This window comes from Oryza sativa, chromosome 4 (assembly GCF_034140825.1).
Source record: "Oryza sativa Japonica Group chromosome 4, ASM3414082v1".
In the NCBI taxonomy this organism is placed as follows: domain Eukaryota; kingdom Viridiplantae; phylum Streptophyta; class Magnoliopsida; order Poales; family Poaceae; genus Oryza; species Oryza sativa.
In genome coordinates, this window is record NC_089038.1 from 1,421,688 (window position 1) to 1,430,555 (window position 8,868).

The following is an 8,868-nucleotide window of genomic DNA, read 5'->3' on the forward strand; positions in this document are numbered from 1 at the left end:
TAACTGTAGCCGTGTTTAGTTCAATTTCAATTTTTTTTAAGTATATGAACACACATTTGAAGTATTAAACATAGACTAATAATAAAACAAATTACATATTCCGCCTGTAAACTGCGAGACAAATTTATTAAGCCTAATTAATCCGTCATTAGCAAATGTTTACTGTAGCACCACATTGTCAAATTATGGTGTAATTAGGCTCAAAAGATTCGTCTCACAATTTATATGCAAACTGTGCAATTGGTTTTTTTCGTCCACATTTAATGCTCCATGCATTTTTTTAGATAATGGAATAGTCATCCCGGCCTTTGCTCAAAGAGAGCTACAGCTCATTATTACAATCTAGCACTCTAAAACGAGTGTAGTTCAGAAATGATAGAAGAAATGACCATACAAAGGTAAATTTAACCAAAACAAGATCAGGAGAACACATTATTGAAGTCTATTTATGAATCTCCATCCATAATTGGCAAAAAGCTGCATAACCGTCATCTCAAGCTTACGACATGCAGCTTTTAAAAGCTCACCTTCTTCATCACATCTTTGTAGTTGTGCCCAAAACCGGAGCCAATAGGTTACCCTGAAAATTACCTGCATATATGTAACCGATGGTGATTTATCAAAAGTCATATCATTCCTACACAACCACAGAGCCCAACAAATTGTAGAAGCTCCCACCAATATTAATTTAGTCTTTTTCTTGTCCACCCCCAACAGCCACCCATCAAAAATACGAAATATGTTAATAGGGGTGGTATAGACTAAAAGAGAATTGCACAGTTCTTCATAAAAACTTTGCCTAATGACAATCCATAAAAAGATGTTGTTGACTCATTCTTCATATAGAAACAACATCTTAAGCTACCATTCCAATTCCGTCTTGCTAAATTATCCTTAGTCAACACCACCCCTTTAAGCAGGTACCACATAAAAACCTTAATCTTAAGCTTCCAAATTATCTTATTTCTTTCAATATAACCATTATTAATCAAAGCTAGATACATTGACCTTACAGAGAACCGTCCATAGTGATTAAAGTTCCATGAAAAACAATTAGAAGACTGATTCAACTGAATATGAACAATAGAAGCACACAAAACATGCCAAGATACAAGGTTCTGACCAACCAAAGCTCTCCTAAAAGATACATTAAGCGGAACAGAACCCATAACACTAGCAATTGAGTTCTTCCTTCTAACAATAGCATATAAAGATGGATACTTATCTTTGAAAGCCACATTACCTAGCCATTTATCTTCCCAAAATCTTGTTTGTTCCCCATTATTCACAATCCAAGAACCCATATTAAAGAAAATACTCTTGACTTTCATGAGACCTTACCGAAAATGGGAATCACCCTATTTCCTATCAACTTGGGTTATAGACTGATTATAAAGATATTTTCTCTTCAATAAGTCCTGCCAAACCCCTTGCTCATTTATTAACTTAGACAACCATTTACTGAAAAGACATTTATTTTGTATCTCTGGATTATAAATCCCCAAACCACCCTGGTCTTTGGGTTGGCAAATAATATCCCATCTAACAAGTCTGTACTTTTTCTTATGATCATCCCCTTGCCAAAAGAAATGAGACCTTTAATAATCAATTTTTTGAAGAACCCCTTTTGGTATCTCAAAAAAAGATATCATAAACATCGCTAAACTTGAAATCGCAGAATTAATCAACACCAATCAACCCCCAACAGACATATGTTTGCCCTTCCAACTACTAAGTTTCTTCTCAATTATTTTTTCAATAACTTTCCAATCATTGTTACTAAGGTTTCTAAAATGCATTGGGATACCAAGATATTTGATAGGTAAGGAACCTAATTTATAACCAAAGATATTAGAGTACTGATCAATATAATCCCTGGCCTGACCAAAACAAAATAATTCACTTTTGTGAAAATTAATTTTCAATCCAGAAAGCTTTTCAAACACAGATAAAATTAATTTCAGATTCTTTGCTTGTTGTAAATCATGCTCCAGAAAGATGATGGTATCATCCGCATACTGCAAAATTGATAAACCATCATCTACTAAATGAGGAATTACCCCATTTAAAATGCCAGCATCTTTAGCCCTCCTAATTAGTAAAGCAAGCATATCAGCCACTATATTAAAGAGTATTGGCGATAGAGGATCTCCTTGCCTAAGTCCCTTGTAGGTTTGAAAATTATTGCCAATTTGATCATTCACTTTTATACCAACATGACCCCCTGAATAAAAGAAGCTATCCATTGACACCACTTAGGAGAAAAACCTTTCATTCTCAGTGTCTTGTTCAACAAATGGCCACTTAACCTTATCATAAGCTTTCTCAAAATCAATCTTAAAAATTACACCACTTTTGTTTTTGCGATGCAATTCATGCATAGTCTCATGCAAAATAACAACACCTTCCATAATATTCCTACCCGGAATGAAAGCAGTTTGAGTTGGACTAATCACCTTTTGTGCCACACACATTATTCTATTCGTAGAAACTTTGGTAAAAATCTTGAAACTAACATTAAGTAAGCATATAGGCCTATACTGCTGAATTTTAATTGCCTCAACACACTTAGGTAACAAAATAATAGTACCAAAGTTGAGAGAAAATAAAGGAAAATAGCCATTATGAAAGTCCTTGAAGAGATCCAACAGATCATTTTTTATGACATTCCAAAAAACTTGCTGTCACACCCTAAAAATCCCAAATTTATAAATTGTTGTTTAATTGGAATTATAAGAAATGATTATAAAAGCCTAGAAGAAAAGATCTAACTTTAAATAATAAATTCCAATATAAAAGTGGGCTAGATAAAATTTTATTAAATACTTCTTTTGATTCTATAGTTCGTAGATTTTTCGGGGATTTATTTGAGCCAAGGAAGTATTTTTAACAAATGTTATTGCATTTCATGAATAATTTAAAAAGAAAAAGGTTTTAAAAATCCTCTTTTGACTTTGGGCTGAAAGTCGGCCAAAGTCTTCCCCTCCTTCCCCTCGGCCTGCTCGCGCTCGGCCCAGCCGGCCCACCAAGCCGACCCGCCCTCTCTCCCTCCTCTCTCCCGCTGACAGGTGGGGCCCACCTGTCAGGGTCGTCTTCCTCCTCTTGCTGCCAGCTGCGCCCTAGCCGCCGCAAGCCGCCGCCACCCCCTTCCAAAATTCCGTCGCATCTTTCCCGATCCGATCAAATTGATAGAGGGGAAATGATCCCTTCGATCTCCACTATCTTTTCCCTTATAGAAACTTCGGCTAATTTCGTTTGGAAATCGTCGGATTCGAGCTCAATTCGGATTCGATTTTTCTCCCCTAACCCTAAACTTTCCATCGCCGTTGCCGGCCACCGTGGGCCTAGCCGCCGCCCCCTAGCCCCTTTAGAAGGACCCCCGGACCTCCTCTTTTCGTCGCCACCCTCGACTTAGCCCGCCGTCTCTTGTAGCGCCGCCTCCGCGTTAGCCCGTACGTCGCTGCCGCCGCTGCCGCAAGTCCAGCCATGCGCCGCCGCCGCTCCGGTCGTCGTCGTCGCTTGGGAAGGCCGCCGTCGGGTTCGCCAAGTCGTCGTCGTCCTCGTCCCGTCCTCCGTTTTCGCTGAAGACCGCAGGAGCATCACCGTCATCGTCGATGCGAACGCCTCCGCCGCTTTGACCTCGCCGCTATCGCCGTCCGTCGCCATCCGTCGTCGTCCGTGCCCTCGGTGAGTTCGCCGCGTCACCCTCTACCCGTTGGTGCCCTTCGTTTGCGCCACCGCGCCGTCGTTCGCCTGCGAGCACGAGGTGCCGAGCTGCCACCGGCGATGACGTCATCATCGACGTCAGCGCCCCGTCAGCCGTAGACCCGCGGTAGAACGGTTAGATCTCGGCCGTTCGTTTTGGTTAGATTAGATCTCGGCCGTTCGTTCCGTAGACCGTTTCCGTGCACCCGGTCCACCGTGAACCCGAGCCCGCTGACACAATAAATCCGTTTTCCTTTTCAAAAATAATTCTTTATTGCATCATAATCTAATTAAAATCTATATAAATGCTTTAATCCGATTTGATCTTTAAAAATTCATAACTAATTCATCTTAGCTCGGATTTAGTTGGTTCAACTCTCTAAATTTTTCTAAAATTGTGATCTACATGTTAAAAATATCCACATGTGCTGTTTATGATTGTTTATGTACTGTTTTGGTGATTTTGCTCTTTTATGCTTAGATTCCGACGTTCCCGGAGAGTCCGAGTTTGCAGGAGAAGATTTTGAAGAGTTCCAAGGCCAGCAAGGCAAGTCACACAGATCCCAAACAAACCTTTGAGCATGTTGATCCCATTTAAAGCTATTGTTTCTATTCAACTATTGCATTTATTTTTGAATGTCACTGGGTGGGAATAACCTATTGTCTTTGTTATAGCCCTTTGTTATTGATTACCTATACTTTGCCACCTGGTTAATAATTGAATTAGCTAGAACATTATATGGTTTTAGCTAAAGTGATTAGGATTCTTAGCCATGCTTAGAGACACTAGATCATATGAATGGGATAACTAATGATTCACTATTATTTAATGATGGCTTAATGGTAGCACATGATGGTTAATCATGATAGGATGATTAATTAAGATGCCAACTAAAACATGGTAATGGTGGGTTGTGAGCACATGTTTTTGATGGTCGTGCTCATGACAATTAAGGACCGGTTCACGATTTTCGGTTGTGAAACATTAACCGTGCCAACCACAAGCCAGCATGTGCAACGGCTTTACCTTCCTTATAGTATGGTTCATTGTGGGGCACCAGACTGAGAAGTGGCGGAGATAAGCCCACGGGGGGCGCTGGGGAGTCCATGCCTTGTTTTATAAGGGGGTGATTATGATCCAGGAATGGTGCACTGTTTTGAATTGTGTTATGCGAAGGGTATTGTCACAATCTCTATTCGGGTACTTGTTAAGTATCGCGACGCATGGTTGACATGATGTTGAGGTTGTGTCTTGTGGGTACAGTGGTACACCTCTGGCAAAGGAAAACTATTCGAATAACCGTGCCCGCAGTTATGGGCGGGTCTAACAATGTCTTTCGTGATTAGTCTCACACCTCTCACTATGTTAAATGATGCTGTAATTGGTAATAACATGATTAGCTCCTAGTTTCGAATGGTATATTCCTGGTTTGGAGATAGAACTGTGCAGCTGGGAATGGTTGTTCAGAATGGTTGGGCCTATGCAACGGGTATGTTGTATAGCTTTGGATTAATATTGTTTAATTAAATACTTTACTGTTTTTTCTAAATTCTGAAGTATTTATTAAATGTCATTTATGCAAATTGAGACTATATTATGCCATCCTTTGTTATCCCCTGCATTTGCTTATTTGCTGTGTGACTTGTTGAGTATGTCATATACTCACCTTGCAATCATTCATCAGAGGAGGAGTTCTACAGTGATATCGAAGGTGTGGATGATTAGGCGTAGCCCTGGTCAAGCTGCTTGTGGGATGGAGTCGCCTGCGTTGTTTATTTTATTTTCCGCTGCTTAAATCTTTATTGTTTGAGAGGAACTATCTACCTCTGTAATGACTTTATATTCGCCTATTAATTAGAGTAATAATTGCACTCTATTATCAATTTGTTATTGTGTGCCTCGGCTGATTCCTGGACGAGGGTTTACACACATGTAAGCGTTTGGAGTTTTGGATAGAAATTCCGGGCGTGACAAGTTGGTATCAGAGCCTCCTTGACCCTAGGTTATGCCTAATGGTTACCAATAGAAGCCCTCTAAAAATATTGAAAAAGAAGAACTGTTCTACTCTCTTTCTCTTTTAATTAAACCAAGCTAATGGCACATGCAGATTATAGTCTCTTTAATTGCTCTCATTCAAAAATTATTTATTATTCCTGCGTTGTTAGTACTGTACATCCATTACTATACGAATGACCCATTTACCAGCAAAGGTTTTACAACATTATTTTTATTCAATCATGTTGCAATATAATAAACTTAGCATGTTGATTTTATAACTCTCTTTTATTTTATTTCTTTTTGAAACTTGTTATTTAAAAATGCAAAATTTCTGATCCTGTTTTCAACTGTTTCAACTTATCTTACGAGATTAGGTTACTTTATTTATTTACCTTTCACTTTGATTTTCTAACGTTATTCAATTTAATCCCAAAACTTGTGCTATTAATTGGATAAATGTCTTAACTCCCTCCTTACACTTGTCTTTAGATGCCGCGCTTCAAGCCTGACTACTTGTTCGGTATTCAGGGATTTGTCCGGGAGCTGCGTATGATGTTCTTTACCATAGGATTCGGGACTGCCCCTTTGTATGCCCAGATTCCTCATGATCGTGATGAACAGAAGTGCCGTGTCAAGGTCACCTTGAACAGTGATCGTGAAGATATTCCATCAGTGATGTTCGAGGCTGGAGGGGGAAGCTATCCTCATGCTTGTCAGGAGGCAGCAAGGATCGCAATAGGAGAGCTCCGCGACCGTTACAATGATCTGTTGGCCGACACTGAGTATCGCTACCATCCTCGCCAACCCCAGGGAAGTGACCGTACCAGCTATGTTGATCCTGAAGGAATTGAGAATGATGCTAGCACAAGACATTTGGTCAGATGCTGTGGACCATGGATGAGTCCCGCGCTGAAGTCATGTCAGCTGCTCAAGCTCGTGAAGACCGGAACCGTGGTAAGATCTGCAAGTTGGAGGACAAGGTGGATCGTTTGGAGAAGGAACTGGCCGAATTGAAGGGAGAAGCACCACAACAGAAGGCCAGGGTTCGTCTTACCGCAAGGAAGAGAGCTCTTTTTGTCCCTCGCTACCAGTTGGCGCCTAAGGTTCGTGTGGTGGAAAAAGAATCTGCCCCAGTCCCAGCGGATCCTCCGGTCGTTAATGTAAGTGATGATGATGGAGAAGATTCAAAGCGCACCCATTCAAAGGTTCAGTGGGGTGCTACCCAAGATGATGAGAACGAGCCTTCAATCAACTCCGATGCCAGGAAGACCTAGACGTCTTGTTGAGTCGTTGCCTTAGTTCGTTGTGTTAGTTTGCTTGCTTAAGTTTGGTTGTGTGTGTGCGTCTGGCATGTGGTTTACATCATTGGTGGGATGTAAGTGCATGCGTTTGTTTGCTTTCAAGAGTTAGGAAGTTGGTGAGTTAAGTGGTGTGAGAGTCTTCAGTAATATGTATTAATGAAACTCACTTCAGATCAATAAAAGTCAAGTTAGTAAAATTAATTCCCTGTCCTAAGTGGTTCTACCCTTGTTTCTCTTCTTGTGCTCTTTCCTCTGTCAGATGGTGAACACCCGCAGCAATGGAAATGGGCCCAACAACATCAACAACAACAACAATGGAGAGAATCCCACGCTGGCCCATGTCTTAGCTCAATAGACTCAACTCATGAACATGATGATGCAACAACTCCAGAACCAACAGAACCAGGGGAACAATCATGCTCCTCCCCAGAACAAGTTAGCAGAATTTCTTCGCGTGAGGCCGCTCACTTTTTCCAGTACTATCAATCCAGTTGAGGCTGGTGATTGGCTGCACGCCATAGAAAAGAAGTTGGACCTGCTTTAGTGCACTGATCAAGAAAAAGTCTCCTTTGCTTCACATCAGCTTCATGGCTCTACCTCTGAGTGGTGGGATCACTACCGTCTCAACAGGGCTACTGCTGAACCAATCACTTGGCTTGAGTTCATTGCTGCTTTCAGGAAGACTCACATACCATCGGGAGTAGTGTCTCTCAAGAAGAAGGAGTTCAGGGCGCTCACTCAGGGATCTCGTTCTGTCACTGAATACCTGCATGAATTTAATCGCCTGGCCCGTTATGCTCCAGAGGATGTGCGTACAGATGAAGAGCGTCAGGAAAAGTTCTTGGAAGGACTGAATGATGAGCTTTCCTACCCACTGATGACTGGGGATTATTCTGATTTTCAGAAGTTGGTGGATAAGGCCATTCGTCAGGAGGATAAGTACAACCGAATGGAACAGAAGAAGCACAGGATTGCTCACTTCAAGGCTCAGCAAGGGAATAGTTAGAGGCCACGTCTCACTATGGGACCTCAGGCAGTGTCACAGGGAGGATCTTCTTCAGCGGTTCGTCCACAGCGCCAGTTCTACAACAACAATGCTGGCAATAACAACCACAACCAAGCTCCACATCCTGTTACAACTCCAGTCCAGCACCAGCCTATCAAGAGGGAGCAAGGGAACAAGCCAGGGGTGTGCTTCAACTGTGGGGAACCAGGTCATTACTCTGACAAGTGTCCGAAGCCTCGACGTGTGAAAGTTGTTCCTGCACAGAATAACTCTACCGCACCAGCGTCAAAGGCTCGTGTCAATCATGTTGCTGCTGTAGAAGCTCAAGGTGCTCCAGATATGATATTGGGTACGTTCCGTGTTAACTCAGTTCCTGCAACAGTGCTTTTCGATTCTGGTGCTACACATTCCTTTTTTTATCTATGAGTTTTGCGGGAAATCATGGGATGGAGGTAGAAGATCTTAGACGTCCTTTGATGGTTAGTACCCCGAGTAATCAAGCACTCTCATCACAACGTAGCCCTTCTGTCAGAATAAAGATTCAAGGTGTCCCATTTCTGGCCAACCTCATTTTGTTAGAATCTAAAGACCTTGATGTCATCCTAGGGATGGACTGGTTAGCTCGATATAAAGGTGTGATAGATTGTGCCAATACAAAAGTAACTCTCACCAGCAATGATGGTCAAGTTGTAACTGTTCATGTATTACCTTCTGAACCCTTAAGGTCGAGTTTGAACCAAATAACTTTGGAAGAGATTCCCATAGTACGGGATTACCCAGATGTGTTCCCGGATGATTTACCTGTTATGCCGCCAAAAAGAGATATAGAGTTCAGAATAGATCTGGTACCAGGGACA